This window comes from Lactuca serriola, chromosome 5, assembly GCF_051521515.1.
Source record: "Lactuca serriola cultivar US96UC23 chromosome 5, Lser_US96UC23_V15, whole genome shotgun sequence".
NCBI classification, from domain to species: domain Eukaryota; kingdom Viridiplantae; phylum Streptophyta; class Magnoliopsida; order Asterales; family Asteraceae; genus Lactuca; species Lactuca serriola.
Window position 1 is genome coordinate 8,810,236 of NC_136412.1, and position 16,512 is coordinate 8,826,747.

The following is a 16,512-nucleotide window of genomic DNA, read 5'->3' on the forward strand; positions in this document are numbered from 1 at the left end:
ATTGCATTTAGATTGTGAAATAGGGAAAAAGATTCATAAGAAGATCTTACCCTTCCTTGAGTTTAAGGAGGATGAGGTCATTGCTGAATATGAATACATAATGTCCTCAGAAGAGACTTCTGTCACCAATAAAATCGGTCTGGACAAAATTGAGTCTTTCATTAACTCAAAAGAATACAAATGCATGCTTAAAAGGCTCTTAGACGAAAATTGTGACAACCCAAAATTTTCCATCCAGTTCAGTCTAACACTTCTTTGAAAGTCAAACTTATTGTTGTTATCTTTTAGAATAATTAGAAGTTTATTCGAGCATTCTGAGCCTTGTACACTTAAGGAATAAGTGTCGGGGTTTATCGGCTGAAGTTTTAGCTCAAAGAAATGACCTTAAACACCCATGCAAGGAGTTCACGACGAACACATGGGAGTTTACGGCCGTAAACTCCATGTGGGCCTTAAACTCTTGCTTATATGATGAAGAGGTAGTCATTTGTTCCTTCCTCCCTACCATTTGGCTCAAATCCTCTCAAGTATCATCCCGATCTTCGTCCCCGATCTTCAAAACTCGTAAGCTTATTGTCTTAACTAGTTGATATCTTGCATGAACTAGTAATCTTACATGATTTCATCCGTGAAATCATTCCATTTTGTAGATCTTCAAGTTTCACCAAGAACACGAAGAACACACACTAGTGTTCTTGGCCAAAACCAACCATTTAGGCTCGTAGATCGTAATTACTCTTGATCCAACTCATTGTACACTAGGTTTATCATATTTAGAGCTTAGAAAACATAAGAAATCATGGGATTCAAGGATTTTACGGCCAAGGCATGTTCTTGGGTCGTAAACCCCTTTTATGGGTGCAAATGACACCCTAACACCTTAGTAAGCCTTGGTTAGCGACATAGAACCTTACACCATTGACCTATGGACCTCAATTCACGAAATGGTACTCCTTACCATGAGTTTACGGCTATCAACTCATGGGGGAGTGGTCCCAGGGCCGTGAACACCATACAAGGTCATTTTAGGACCTTAAACCCACCCAAACACTTGTTTTAAGCTTTGGAGCACTTAACCACTTAAGCACTTAGAGTTTTAAGCCCCCTTTGGTGACCAATTGAGAGTTTACGGCCAGGAGTAAACTCCCCTGGGCCGTAACCTCCAACAAACATGGTCATTGGACCATAAACTCCCGTATGAGGCCTTGCACTCCTTTGTTGCAACCCGTTAGCCTCCTAGCACTCGACCAAAGTGTTTTGCTCACAATAGGATGTTTATACATGTTTAATTAGTGTTATAATCACTAATTTTTTATATACATATGTCTTCATATGAAATTAGGATCATTGTGTGTGTCTAAGTCTTCACTTGACACCGAGCACTTGTCTGACACTTCCTTCTGATCCGCTCACTGTAGGTGAGTTCATACCCCTTGAATTAACCTTTTAAATGTTTTTAAATGTTTATAAATGCTTTATGGGGGATACAAGTTGAATCATGTTTAGTTATTATATCAATCACATGTGATTAATAATCAACATGCAATTGGATTTACTATACGTTAACTGTTTTACCAAACAGATTTCTTCAAATGATGATCTTAAATGTTTTTATGTGTTTAAAACTCTTTATTAAACTGTTTATTAAACACTATATGTTTCATTTCAAACTCTTTTACAATTGTGTTTCAAACAAAGGTTTCTTTATACTTACAATGTTTTATCAAACAAATACTTTCAAACCGTTTTATAAACTGACATCAAGTCGATCCTTTCTTAGACATTAATCTTTTTCAAAGGTCTTACAAAACTTCTTTTATGCTTTTATATTATCAAATGCATGCCCATATATGTATAGTTATATAAGTAATGTTTAAAGGACTTAGGAAGGCTAACTCACTCTATTTCCTTTTCCTCGTTGGGATGTGGTTACAGGGTATCTGTTATCTGTCTGAATATTGTCTAAATATTAGTTATATATCATGTATACATATGTAGACATAAAAGTTTTCCTCGGTCAGTTCAGTACCTTTGGGTAGCAAAGGCATACTTAAGGTTATACACGTACATTGTTAGTAAGTATTATAGGTATAGTTAGGAGATACTACTTACCATTCCAAGCACAAGGAATCACACAAGAGTCAGTTCATTCATGAGTCTATACTAATACATTACATGTTACATGAGTACGTTTACATAGATACGCTTACATGAGTATGTTTACATAGATATGCTTACATGAGTATGTTTACATAGATACGCTTACATGAGTACGTTTACATAGATACGCTTACATGAGTACGTTTACATAGATACGCTTACATGGATACTTTTACATAGATAATATATGATGAGTTACTATTACATATTATATGTGTAGATACTATTATATAATTCTCCTTCATATCTTTATTTTGTGATACATTCATATATCCGATGAGATAGATTGGACTTAATATCCTAGTACCAAAGGATACTTTGTGGGACTAACCATTCCTATAACCGCTGTTAGCTACAGAGGTAAATGCACATCTACGGATGTCTACGGTTGATACCATTATAGGTATACTTTAAGGGACTGACTATCCCTTTCCAAAACCTAACCCTCGTCCGGCTTTCCATGGACCGACGCCTCCTTAGGCAGAATGCTTGGAAACATGGAGCGAAGAGCAAGATCAACCTATGCCGTTTAATGGAGACCGAAGCTTCTACAACTTAATCGAAGGAAGCTCAGTAGACAGAGTTTTGCCAATCCTGGTCCGTAGAGTTGTCCGAAACGAGATTCAAGGCAGGACATCTCTTCATCGTATCGCAAAGGTTGATGCCAATGCAGGAATGCATACAATCCGCACCAATCGCCTTGAACACATTCAGGAGAGATCTAAGAGAGACCATGAGACCATGGTACAAGCACTAGCTGAAACTTGATTCGAAGTCATAGAACTCCGAGTATGCCAGAGGGTGTACGAAAGACACCTGCTTGATGTAGAACGTCAACTGGCTAAAATAAGGTTTCACCAGAGGGATGATTGTCACCAGTAGGAGATACTTTACTTTCCTTCTTGTTTTAAAGAACCGTGTTCCTATCTATGTCCTACGTGGCATTTTTCTATGAAACTGCCTTGTATTGTAGCTACTTTTAGTTAGGCCTATATGCGGCCAAAACTTTGATACTCCGGATATGATGTAAGACCTGATGGGTTTTAGCTATAAGAACATCCTATGTGCTCATACAAACCCTAATGCTTGGATCTAGGTTTCTCAATTGTACATGCAAGTTGTCCAAGACTATAAACCCTAATTCTAGCATACAAGTAATCATATTAACATAAGAATGGGATGAAGATATTACCTTGATTGTTATATAGCAATAACAATACCAAATCCTTCTTGTATTGACTTTAGAAAGCTTAGAGTCACAAATGTCACTCCTCTAATGGTTCACAAACACCAAGAGCAAGAGGATGAAGAGGAGGAGAGAAGGTGGCTGCCCAAAACGTGTGGAAACCCTAGAAGGAAGCTTGTCCACGTTTTTGAGGCATAAGGGTGCTATATATAGTGAGGCTATTACGATTATCTAACAAGGAAACCCTATTTTGGATGCTTAAGCCCTAAGCAACCCATGGACTCCTTTAATTAAAGCCCTTGGACGATTTCCAATGGGTTTCCCCCATAGAATTCGTCGAACCTTATAATATAAGGCATTCCATAGCCCATTGCAATTATCTTATAATTACAATTCCAGTCCCTTAAGTTTAATTAATCTCTTTTAGTCACAAACTTAATTCTTATTAATTCTTGACTAATATTAATTAAACAATATGATTTCTCCTTTAATATATTATTCCCATAATATATTAATAAATCATATTTAATCCTTTCTCTCCATAATTCATCCTATCAAGTTGCTTTGGTGAAGGCAACCCAAAAGGACCATGCACCATCGGGTCAAGTACATACCAAAATAGTTATGGACTTAGACACTAATCCAATAGTCTCCCACTTGGATAAGTCTAATAACTATTCTGCATATGACTTCAGATCCTGATCTGCAATCGTAGCTTTCCAAAGCCGCTGTCAACTCTGATCCTATCAGATACGCGTGTCCTTTAGATAAGGGATCATATATTCCTCCATTCTAGATATCGTATAAGACATGATTTCAAATCATTCTTTCTGTACTATTTCTCGACTTCCGATTTATGACGACTGACTAATTGAACAAATGAAATTAGCCCTAGCCCGGCCGAGCAATTACATTTGTCATCACTAAATCATAGAGGGGCCCAAAGATATCACTTTTATCCTACTTTGGATAAAAGGAACGGATAAACTTTGATTCAATGCTCGCTTGCACTCACTCACCGAATCACACACAACAATATATTTTATGACACCAAGTTACTGGTGCGTTTACATATTATCAATGTGTAACCGATTTGCAAGATACAACTCACACATCTCGGTTTCAAGAATATAAGATGTTATCGTCTCACCAATCACTCGTGATACAATTCATGGAGTGATCCAAGTGAGCGTGGGTTTAATCCAATGCTCAAATCCTATTCATAAGCACTCATGAACGTTGCAGCAAACATTTGCTTATGTCTATCACTCTTTAGACAATCCACACACCAATTCATGACAGTCTTTATTCATACCTACTTCCAACATATGAACGACTGTGGCCCGTTCGAATAATTTGACTGTTCTAAACCAATTAAATTATTCAGGAAGTCAAAACATGCAAAGTGAAACACAAGGATAATACTAATCCCATATGTCCTGAAACCTTTGAGTATAAATAAAACACTTTCTATTTATCACCATATCGATTACTCATTATTTGTTGTTTCGGGTAATCAACTTTTTACTTGAATTATTACAACACTTATCCTATGCTCTTAGCATGCACACAATGTTTACCTATGGTTCTTACTTTGTGAAATAGATCAAATGAACACATTTCCAACATACTCATTTCACAACTCCAAATCCTTTTTCATAAGTGAAAGAATATCAAATTCTTTCCACTTATAGAATATGTTATATTCTAACATTTTATGCAATGATCCTTTCGTAATGTCATAGCACAAAAAGTCACAATGACTATTGCCAATGATATTACAAAGTCCTCTATCGGAGATTGTTACAATACAATTCCTTAGATATGATGTCTCTCACTCAAAGTACATTCCTTTGAACATCCTTTTGCATAAAAGTTTCTAATCTAGACATAGATAGTCAATATTCAATTCCCAATATGGAAAACTTTCCATACTTACCATATGACAACTCATTCTCAATAGAATCTTATCTATTTATAATAATGTCGATATGGTCCATTCAATACTATACTTCCAACTATTCACAAGTGACCAATCCTCGGCGAACTTTGGATTGTCCTTTGATAGTTGTTTAATTTATCTTAGTCAAAACCGATTCTTGTCCTTTTTCTCTCTAAATGCGCTAGACATTTGAAAAAAATTTAGAATGGTCAAATTTTATAGCATTTGCAATCAATCCTATACCCGAAGCGTATGGGACACGATGCATAATGTCTTACATAAAGATTTAATACTTTATAAAACTTCTGCCATAATATTTTGTGTGCTACGTTCTTAAATTCAAACTATGAAGAGGAATGCCGTAATCGTAATCGAAATTTCTGAACACACTATGTTTCCTTGACTAAATTATTAACATTCCACAACCTAAGCCTTTAGATTTGAAATGAAGCATAATATTCTCTCGCTTAATAATAGCAAAAAAACTTTTCAACTATTGTGACTCTGCAAAATATAACTCTTGTTTTCTATAATTAATATTTCTAACTTGCAATACTTTCCATAATAATCATACAATCATAACATTTATGCTCCCACTATCATGATGATTATTATAAACATAACACTTATGCTCCCACTAGCTTTGACATGTATTCAGATACCAGCTTAACTTCCAGAAAAACAATACTTGTTGAATTCCTTAAGTTCATGTTTCTAATACCTAATGCTTTGATAATCCTTTATCTAAGCTTATACACCGTTCCTTTAGATAGCTCATATGTGTGTGTAAACAATTCAGACTAATTGCCAAATCTCACAATTCGAATCATGGAAAGGGATACCGTAACCATAATCGAATTCGAGAATTCAATTTCACAATCACTATCTTCTTAAAATCTTTCTTAGTGAAAACATTTCCTCACAGTCACTTTCATGAAGGAGGGAATCTTATGACACTTAGATTTTAATGGTGTATGTGTTCCTATCCATGTGAATTTGTCAAAACCAAAGTTTACGACAAATTCAAACTCATATGGACCGAACTTTCTTAATCTTGACTTCTTGCCTTATGGTAACACAGCTGCCCACCATGTCTTCCAAGTAGTTAAGCAGCTCACCTTTTCCTATCAATGTACTTTTCATTGATCAAGGTCCTTGCCTTTTATGCATTCAAATGAGAACTCATGGAACTCACATGCATATTTAACTCAATTGGAACGGAACAGAAACAAAATGGTGTCAACACGATAGGTTGTAAACCTCAACTCGTGTGCTAGTGATGATCGATAACGTTTATTTTGATTTGTTCTTGAAACCTTTCAAGACCATTAAGACTCCCACTGAATCCTTGACATATAAGATTCTGTTGTCAATAAACATTTCTTGACAAACAAATATTCAAGAGTTAGTGTAGTTTGAAACACTTCATAAATTGTTCCTAGTTGGTCTTTGTCTTATCCAATACATCACAACTTTCCACATTTGATGAATGTTATAAACCTTCTTAATACTTATCACTCAATGTCACAATCTTAACTCTAAGACTTGTTTTGGAACGAGGTATGATTGACTTCTTGATTTAACCATTTCTTCAATTCTTGATTCCTCTTCTTAGACATACAATTGTACTAAGACTCACTTAGAGGATCAATTGAGATATGGTTCTTAATCATTAAGACCTATCATAAAGCATAAAAGGTACTCTCCCTTCTTCTTAGAATGGAGAAACTTTTATCTTTCTGCCTACTTGATTCTTCTTATTCGTTCTGCTATTGATTTAAACTTTTTCAATAAATTCAGAATTACACTTAATCCTATAAGTATAATCATATTTACTAAACCTTTAGCAAATCATGACGAATATCTTTGTTACTCTTATGGTGGACTTGATCAATCACGCAACTTTGTGTACTCGATCTCCTAGTTCTTCACTTGACACTTTGTCAATGAATTAGTCTAATTTCCAAATATGAAATTTCTCATTCGTCGTGCAACCAAGTTGGATGATTCCAAGTTTCTGTCCAATTGAAACTTGGGCGATGAGAAACTCTCCTTATTTGGTAAATTTTCGACATTTCCATAATTAAGAATCAAATCCATTATTGCTAATAATAGAAACATTCAAACATCAATTTTTCATACACGCCATTGCAAGGATAAATAAATAATATAAAGTCAAAATTTATTTTTATTGCGGAAAAAAATTTGTCCTTACAATGCAATTCATTGAAAAACTATGCTAATACATATTTCTTAGCAATCTAATTCTAACTCTAAGTAGTAGCTCAAGAATCTAATCTTCAAGTAATGCGATCGAAATCCATTTCTTCACGGTTAGATTCTGCTCACTTCTTCCCTTAAGCTTCCTTTCTTTTCTTCGATCCTACAAAACATCAATTATAATCTTATCACATTATGTATTAAGAATCTAGAATAAGAGCTTAAAAGAGTTAGTCAATGGATTTTACCTAAATCAGAGCCATACGTTTTGACTCTCCCATCTCTTAGATCTCTTAGGTAAATAGGGCAGCTTCGTCTCCAATGCCCCTTCTCTTGGCAATAAAAGCAAATTGACTCTTTTGGAACAGGACATGGAACTACTTCAGACATTGCCTTTCTCTTATGATCAAACTTTTCGATCATAGCTTGTCTTTCATTGCCATTGTCTATATCTATAGAGGTCTTGAAGGCTAATTCACCAATCAACTTTGCTTTTCTATTGCGCCAAACCATTGTTGATTCAGCAGCAATAAGCATATAGGTGAGATCTATAAGGGTCACGTCGCAGTTCATCATATAGTACTCTCTTATGCAATCACTATATGAGTTAGGAAGTGACTGAAGAACCCAATCAACATCCATCTCCTCACAGACAACGGATCCCAACATTCTTAACCTATCAATGTGTGACTTCATCCCTAGGACGTGTGCACACACTGATTTTCCTTCTTTATGTTTACTTGCCAAAAGGGCTTGAGTGAGTTTGAACTTTTCAAGCCTTCAAACTTGTGGGTTAGGGAGAATAATTGGAGGAGGTGGAGGAAGTGAAGCATGATCTCTTGTTCCTCGATCGAATCGTGGAATATCATCTTCATGTGGAAAGCTTGTTCCACAGGATTTGGGAAGACCATAGTTGTCGAACTTTGACATCTACAAAACGGGAGAAAATGAATTCAAGTTAGTTGATTGATTGAGTCCTTAGTAAATCACCCAAATGAGATACTAAGGCTAGGACCCAACACAATATGCTACAACCTAGAAAAGGGATGCCGTAATCTAGTTGCAGAATATTTGAAGGTAAGTGAATGACGATTCACTAATTTCCACCACGAAAAAAGAAAAAGAAATTTAAGTTTTAAATTTATGAAAACTCCTAGATCCTTTGAGATTCATTTAACATTTCAATGGCATGTTTAAATCTCGATATGCCCCTCTTGTTTGTGACTGGGATGCCGAGGATCACAAAGCGGGTGTGAATAACCATGCAAACTTACATGGTGCCCTCACATGTTACAGTCACCTATTCGATGTGCCGGTAAACCACACACGCTCCACCGAACTATGACAAACATTGAGTCAACCTTTGCTATATTTGCTTAGAACCATTTAGTGTGCCGGTAAACCACACACGCTCCAATAACGTCTTCGCAAGGGCACAAAGTGTAATTTCATGGAATTGCATCAATTCACTTTTGCCTAAGTAACTAAGATTGGGAATTTGTAAAACATTTAGTTACTTTAGTACTTGATTATACTTATAATGGAAGGTTTTGTCCTATCCTACCCGTTCGGCTAACGACCCTCCACTAGTCAAGAGTGCGGTGGGTAAGAGTGGATACTCATTCGATCGCCATTTTATAGGCAATTTCCTTAAACACCCCTTATAGACCAGCTTCGTGAATGAGGTCTACTAACGGTAAGACTGACTTTTACTCATACATATATATAATGTTAGACTTTTAATATTATATATAGTATACGGTGTATTTTACACTTTTAAAATACTAGGTTGTCAAATTTAACAATTATACTTTTAATTCATTTAAATTGTAAACCAAAACTTTTATGGATTTATTAAACCTCTTTTAATTATACACCTTAATTAATTAATAAAACCATAAGGGTGAGATTTGAATCTTTTCAAAACATGACTAGGGTTTTAGAATTTAACAATCCTAGATTAAACTTTTAATCAACTTTTAAATTCCAAAACTTGAGGATAAGTTTTGAAACTTTTCAAAAACTTAGGGTTTAGAATTTAAATATACATCAAAATTAAACTTTTAATCAAAATTTAAATTCCAAGACTTGAGGGCAAGTTGTGAAACATTTTTTCAAAACATTAGGGTTTCAACTATTTAAATTTCAAAACTAAACTTTTGAGTTTAAATTTAAACTATAAAACCTAAAGGAAAAAAATTGAAACTTTTCATAACACAAGGATCAAACAACAAATAATATAAATTAAACAATTAATTTCATCATTATCTATATTTGACCTAATTTCAATTTCTTGCAAAATAAGTTACCCAATTAATACAAATAATCAACTTTAATCATATAAGGAAGTAAATATTTTATTAATTGATAAATATCTTCAATTAGATCAAGAATATACTCATATATATCATAAAATCAGATTTATATTGATCTAATATGATAAAGGCAAGTATCTCAAAGATAAACAGTAAGAAATCCCGATATTTTCTCTTTCTGACGCTTAAACTCGCCGAGTACCCATATGGACTCGCCGAGTAGGGGCCTACTCGCCGAGTCCACAATGGGACTCGCCGAGTCCATCAGGCAGGGTCACGAAAACGAATTTTTCAAGCATGAACAAGCATACAAAGCATCAATATAATAGAAACCAATCATGGCTCTGATACCACTGATGGGTTTTAGCTATAAGAACATCCTATGTGCTCATACAAACCCTAATGCTTGGATCTAGGTTTCTCTATTGTACATGCAAGTTATCCAAGACTATAAACCCTAATTCTAGCATACAAGTAACCATATTAACATAAGAATGGGTTTAAGATATTACCTTGATTGTTATATAGCAATAACAATACTAAATCCTTCTTGTATTGACTTTAGAAAGCTTAGAGTCACAAATGTCACTCCTCTAATGGTTCACAAACACCAAGAGCAAGAGGATGAAGAGGAGGAGAGAAGGAGGCTGCCCAAAACGTGTGGAAACCCTAGAAGGAAGCTTGTCCACGTTTTTGAGGCATAAGGGTTCTATATATAGTGAGGCTATTAGGGTTATCTAACAAGGAAACCCTAATTTGGATGCCTAAGCCCTAAGCAACCCATGGACTCCTTTAATTAAAGGCCTTGGACGATTTCCAATGGGTTTCCCCCATAGAATTCGTCCAACCTTATAATATAAGGCAATCCATATCCCAATTGCAATTATCTTATAATTACAATTCCAGTCCCTTAAGTTTAATTAATCTCTTTTAGTCACAAACTTAATTCTTATTAATTCTTGACTAATATTAATTAAACAATATGATTTCTCCTTTAATATATTATTCCCATAATATATTAATAAATCATATTTAATCCTTTCTCTCCATAATTCATCCTATCAAGTTGCTTTGGTGAAGGCAACCCAAAAGGACCATGCACCATCGGGTCAAGTACATACCAAAATAGTTATGGACTTAGACACTAATCCAACAAGACCTTCTACAAGGTCAATTTTCCCAAACTTATTACATTTTAAACATCGATGATACTGACAGTCGGCTAACTTTCGTGTCACTCTTTGTTCAAAAACTTTCATCATACCTTCATTGGAGTCTATCTGAAACTTGCTTTAGACAAGTCTTTGGACTATAGTAATTTAACTCCGGAATCATTTTCAAGCCTCTTTCAAAGTTTGGATCATATTATCCACCAACCTATCATACCTCGGCTTGAACGGAAAACGTCTTGAGACCATTATACGAACTTACTTCCACTCTTTTCTAGGACTGCATCATAGGGATGTAGATCGAACCCACAAGAACATACTTCTATTATTTACATGAACGATCGAACTACGTCTAGGTTCAACCATACCCGCTCACAAATTCATTTTCTTTCCGTGTCACAGAATCATGTCGCCGAAGAAAAACGATCAACCCATCAACCAAACACCAACTCTTCAGATTGATGCAGCTACCTTTCAAGTTGCAGTCTCGGCTGTCGTGACAGCTGTTCTAACCCACCTTAACGCTAACAACGTGAATGTTAGCGGGATTGCTAACAATAATTCCAATCCAGGTAACAATCAAGTACCTCAACGAGCAACAAACTACCACGACACCCCAAATCCCAAGCCCAAGAATAGCAAACGAATGTTCTGGGCTAAGGCTAAAGGCAAATCACGACATATGTACCTCCTACTACCATCCCTTCGGGTATCCCAATTGTCCCTACACCAGCCAGACAGTATGCCGGAAACCTACCAAAATGCAATAAGTGCAGCTTCCATCATCTGGGTAGTTGTCGTCCGTTACACTGCTTTAAGTGCAACAAGAATGGACATACTACCAGCTGCTGTAGGACCTGGATCCAACACATTACTTCAACCACCAATGTCGAAATCTCTCGGATATGCCATCTATGTGGCGTAATGGGACACTTCAAGAGGGACTGTCCAACAGGGAAGAACGACGGCAAATCCGGAGGAGTTTGACCTCAGAATGGAAAGAGGCAACGAAGGACCCTACTATAGTATAGGTTTACTTCCAATCGTCAGTATTTTGTATGCTTTTAAAACATGTTTAAAACTAGTGCAACTCGAGTCTTATCTTCTGCGAGATCCCGTCAGTTAAGGGACCCTCGTTCTACATATACATACCTTTTGTAGTATACTTTGTTCACAACAGTATTCCTGTAGTTACTCTAAAGTACTGTAACCCTGTTAAAAGTTGCACCGTTGTGTTTTGTCTATAACGCCTTTATGTTCAAATCTAATGTCTTTTACTTCTAAGTAAGTCCGACATTATCATACAACTTGAGTCAACTCGACTCGCACAATACTAGATTTGTGCGTACATCTCTTTCTTCGAAATCGTCATTCTAGCGAAGCCGCCATTCCAGAACATCGAAGTGCTCATTCAAAGAGTACCTCATGTTTCTTATCCTTTTGCGAAGAAACCTCGGCAAACCTCCCCGAAGTACCACTCGTACAATACGTCAAGTTCAATCCAAAGACCCATACGGTTGATCTATCGCTGAAGAATGTATACACAGGGGTGGTATATAATCAAGGTTCTACAGATTTAAAATTGATGATTCCACTTTAACTTCTTTTCCTCGTTGGGATGTGAGGTTAAAGAAGAATCATTCATTCGACTACCTTTTCAATCTTAATTATATACGACTCGTATACACGAGACTACGATTGATGAACCATGTATGACTTCTCATATGAACTTCAGGATGGAGACTGCCCAAGACTACGAGTGCTCGCATCATCATGCGAACAAACTTAGAACCCAATATTGCTCCTGTAACTAGATCGCCCTATGGTCTAACGCCCACGGAGCTACAAGAACTTGTTGGATTAGTGTCCAAATCCATAACTATTTTGGTATGTACTTGACCCGATGGTGCATGGTCCTTTTGGGTTGCCTTCACCAAAGCAACTTGATAGGATGAATTATGGAGAGAAAGGATTAAAATATGATTTATTAATATATTATGGGAATAATATATTAAAGGAGAATGATTTAATTAATATTAGTCAATAATTAATTGGTAATTAGTTTTGTGACTAAAAGAGATTAATTAAACTTAAGGGACTGAAATTGTAATTATAAGATAATTGCAATTTGGGCCATGGATTGCCTTATATTATAAGGTGGACGAATTCTAATGGGGAAGCCCATATGAAATCGTCCAAGGCCTTAAGTAAAAGGCTCCATGGGTTGCTTAGGGCTTAAGCAACCAAATTAGGGTTTCCTTATTAGATAACCCTAATTGCCTCACTATATATAGATCCCTTAAGGACCAAAAACGTGGCTAAGCTTCTTGCTAGGGTTTTTACACGGTTTTGGCAGCCTCGATCCTCTCTGCTCTTCATCCTCTTGTTTATGGTGTTTGTAAGCCATTAGAGGAGTGACACTTGTGACTCTAAGCCTTCCAAAGTCAATTCAAGGAGGATTAGGACTGTTATTGCTATATAACAATCAAGGTATGTTCTTAAACCCATTCATATGTTAATATAGATTTCGATATGCTAGAATTAGGGTTTATAGTCTTGGATTCAAAGCATGTATAATAGAGAAACCTAGATCCAAGCATTAGGGTTTGTATGAGCACATAGGATGTCTTATGACCAAAACCCATCAGAACCATCCGAACAACTTAACGAACTACTCAGCAATGGAATGGAAAGACCAAGCTTCTCACCCTGGAGAGCTCCGGTCTTGTTCTTCAAGAAGAAAGAAAAATTATTTTGTAGGTCCATCGACGTCAGAGACCTCGACAAGATTTCCATTAGAAATCATTAGTCTCTGCCGCATAGATGAATCAATTGACCAACCGCAAGGAACGATGTACCGTTCATAAATGGACCTAAGATCTGAATATCACCAGATACGAGTGTCAGCGATGGATGTCCCGAGGACAATCTTTCAAACTCGATACGGACACTACGATTCCATAGTGATACTCCTCGGATAGGACCAATACGCCCGTAATATTCATGAAAGTAATGAATAGGATATGCCATTCGTACTTGGATCAGTTCGACATTTTTCTTGAAAATGACTTACTTATCTACTCTCGTAGTGAGAGAGGGCAAGGAAGTGGGAGCATGATAATTATAATAAGTGTTGCAAGTTAGCAATATCAATTATAAAAAACAAAAGGTTTCAATTGGGAAAAAGTTGTTTTGCTATAATTAAGGGAGAGGAAATTATACTTCACTTCAATTCTAAAAGCTTAGATTGAGGTTTTAATCATATTTAGTCAAGGATATGTATATGAATTTTATGTTGGAATGGCTCAACATAAGGAAATTCTATATATGGGTCTATTATTTGCGTTCTAAAATTCAATTATGATTACGACATTCCTTTTCATAATCTGAATTACGAGAACTTGGAAAATAGAAATAGGAATATTGTAGCAAAATACTAGTCTAGTATCATGTCTTTATGTGAGTCATCATGAATCGTGTCCCATATGCTTCGTATACAGGATCGATTGCATGTGCTATAATATTCATCTTTTCTAAACTTTTCCAAATGCTCAAGGCATTAAGAAGGGAAAAGTCTAGAATTAGATATGACTAAAATGATTAAGCAATTGTGAAGGACAATCAAAGGTTTACCAAAGATTGGTTGCTCAAGGACAATTGGAAGTATAGTGTTAAATTTTTTGGAAGGACCTAATTGACATATTATGAAAGGAGGTAACTCTTGTTCAGAAGTGATATTCAAATGGGAATTTAGAGTTGTCTCCATAGATGGAAGTTATCTGGGTAAGATTAGAAAACTTAATGCAAGGAAGATGTTCAGAACTGTGTACTTTGAGACTTCGTTTCCATGGAATTGATGTCCATTGGAATACCCTGTAATGACTGGTGACAAGTCTTTGTGACTTTATACATTACAAGAGGGTAGTGCATATAAGTTTAAAAATATAATAAATGATAGGAATTTGGAACTCTTACATTTTTCAATAAAGATTTGGGAGTGTGAAATTAGATCATCGAAATTATGTTCAATTGGTTTATTTTATAGAGTAAGGATCATAGACAAACATAGAGTGTATACTAGGTGTATGGCAAAGCTATTGTTTGAAAAACATAGTGAACATGCTTGGAGCATGAGACAACTAGTGTTTTTTAATTCAAGTATAAAGTTGATAAAACCCGAAACAATGAATAATGAGTAATCAATATGGTGATAAATAAAAGGTGTTCTATTTAAACCATCCACATTCGGTCATATGTTGGAAGTAGATATGAATCAAGACTATCATGGGTTGAATTGTAAAGGTCTAAGATGTTGGACAAGGTGGTGCTACAACACTCATCAGTGCTCATAAGGTCTGAGTATTGGATTCAACCCACACTCACTGGTATCGCTTCTTTGAATTTATCTCGAGTGATCGTGAGACGGTAATATCATGTAAGTCTTCAAACCTAGAGATATGATTTGTTGCCTACGAGTTGGTTGTGCATTGATTGTATGAAAACGCATTGGTAACTCGATGTTATAAAACTTACCTTTGTGTATGATTCAATAAGAAGTACAACAAGCATATGAGTCAAAGTTTATATGTTCCTTCTTGGATTAGAAGTGATATTTGGGCCCCTGGATGATTTTGTTTTGACCTATGTACCGGGCCCGGTCAGAACATAATTGATGTGTTCAATTTAGTTCTATGTCAAACAAATCAGAAATCGGGTAACAAACTGTTGGACAATAAGTAAGACGTTGTTCCATGTATTTGTCTGGCTAATATCTAAAACAGAGGATTATATGATCACTTATCTTAAATAACATATCATCATCTTCTCAATTCCGAGAGACCTTGAAAGAGATATGATTGCTAATCAGTTCCTAAAGTCATACTTGTAGTTATAGTTATTAGACTTATCCAAGTGGGAGACTGTTAGGTAAGGTGTCTAAGTCCATAACTATTTCTCATATGTACTTGACCCGGTTGGCATGGTCTATTTGGGTTGCATAACATCATCCATTTAGATAGACTAAAATGAGAGAAATAACACTTATGGTTTATTAATATATTATAAGTTCTAATATATTAATAATATTATTTATTAGTATTGATCAAGAATTAATCTAGAATTAATTAAGTGATCAAAAGATAACTAATTAAATATAAGGGTTGATTATGTAAATAATCCGTAACTTGTTTATTGGGCTAAAGGTTCCATGGATTGTCAAGTTGGACTAACACCCATAGGATGCTCCATGGAGTTTAAACCCATGGGTCATGGCAATGAAGAGCCATCATTAGGGTTTACATGGTGTAACCCTAATTGTAACACACTCTATAAAGAGCATCATACTCCCCATTTTCGGCTACACTAGGAATACAAGAGGGTAAGGCCGAAAATAGAAGTGTTCTTATTTCTCTCAAGTTTACTCCACAAGCATTTGGTGTTGTCTGAAGCATTTGACGCATCACACTTGGGGTGCTAGGCTCTCAAGGTTTTCAATGAATCAAATCATCAACAAGGTATGTT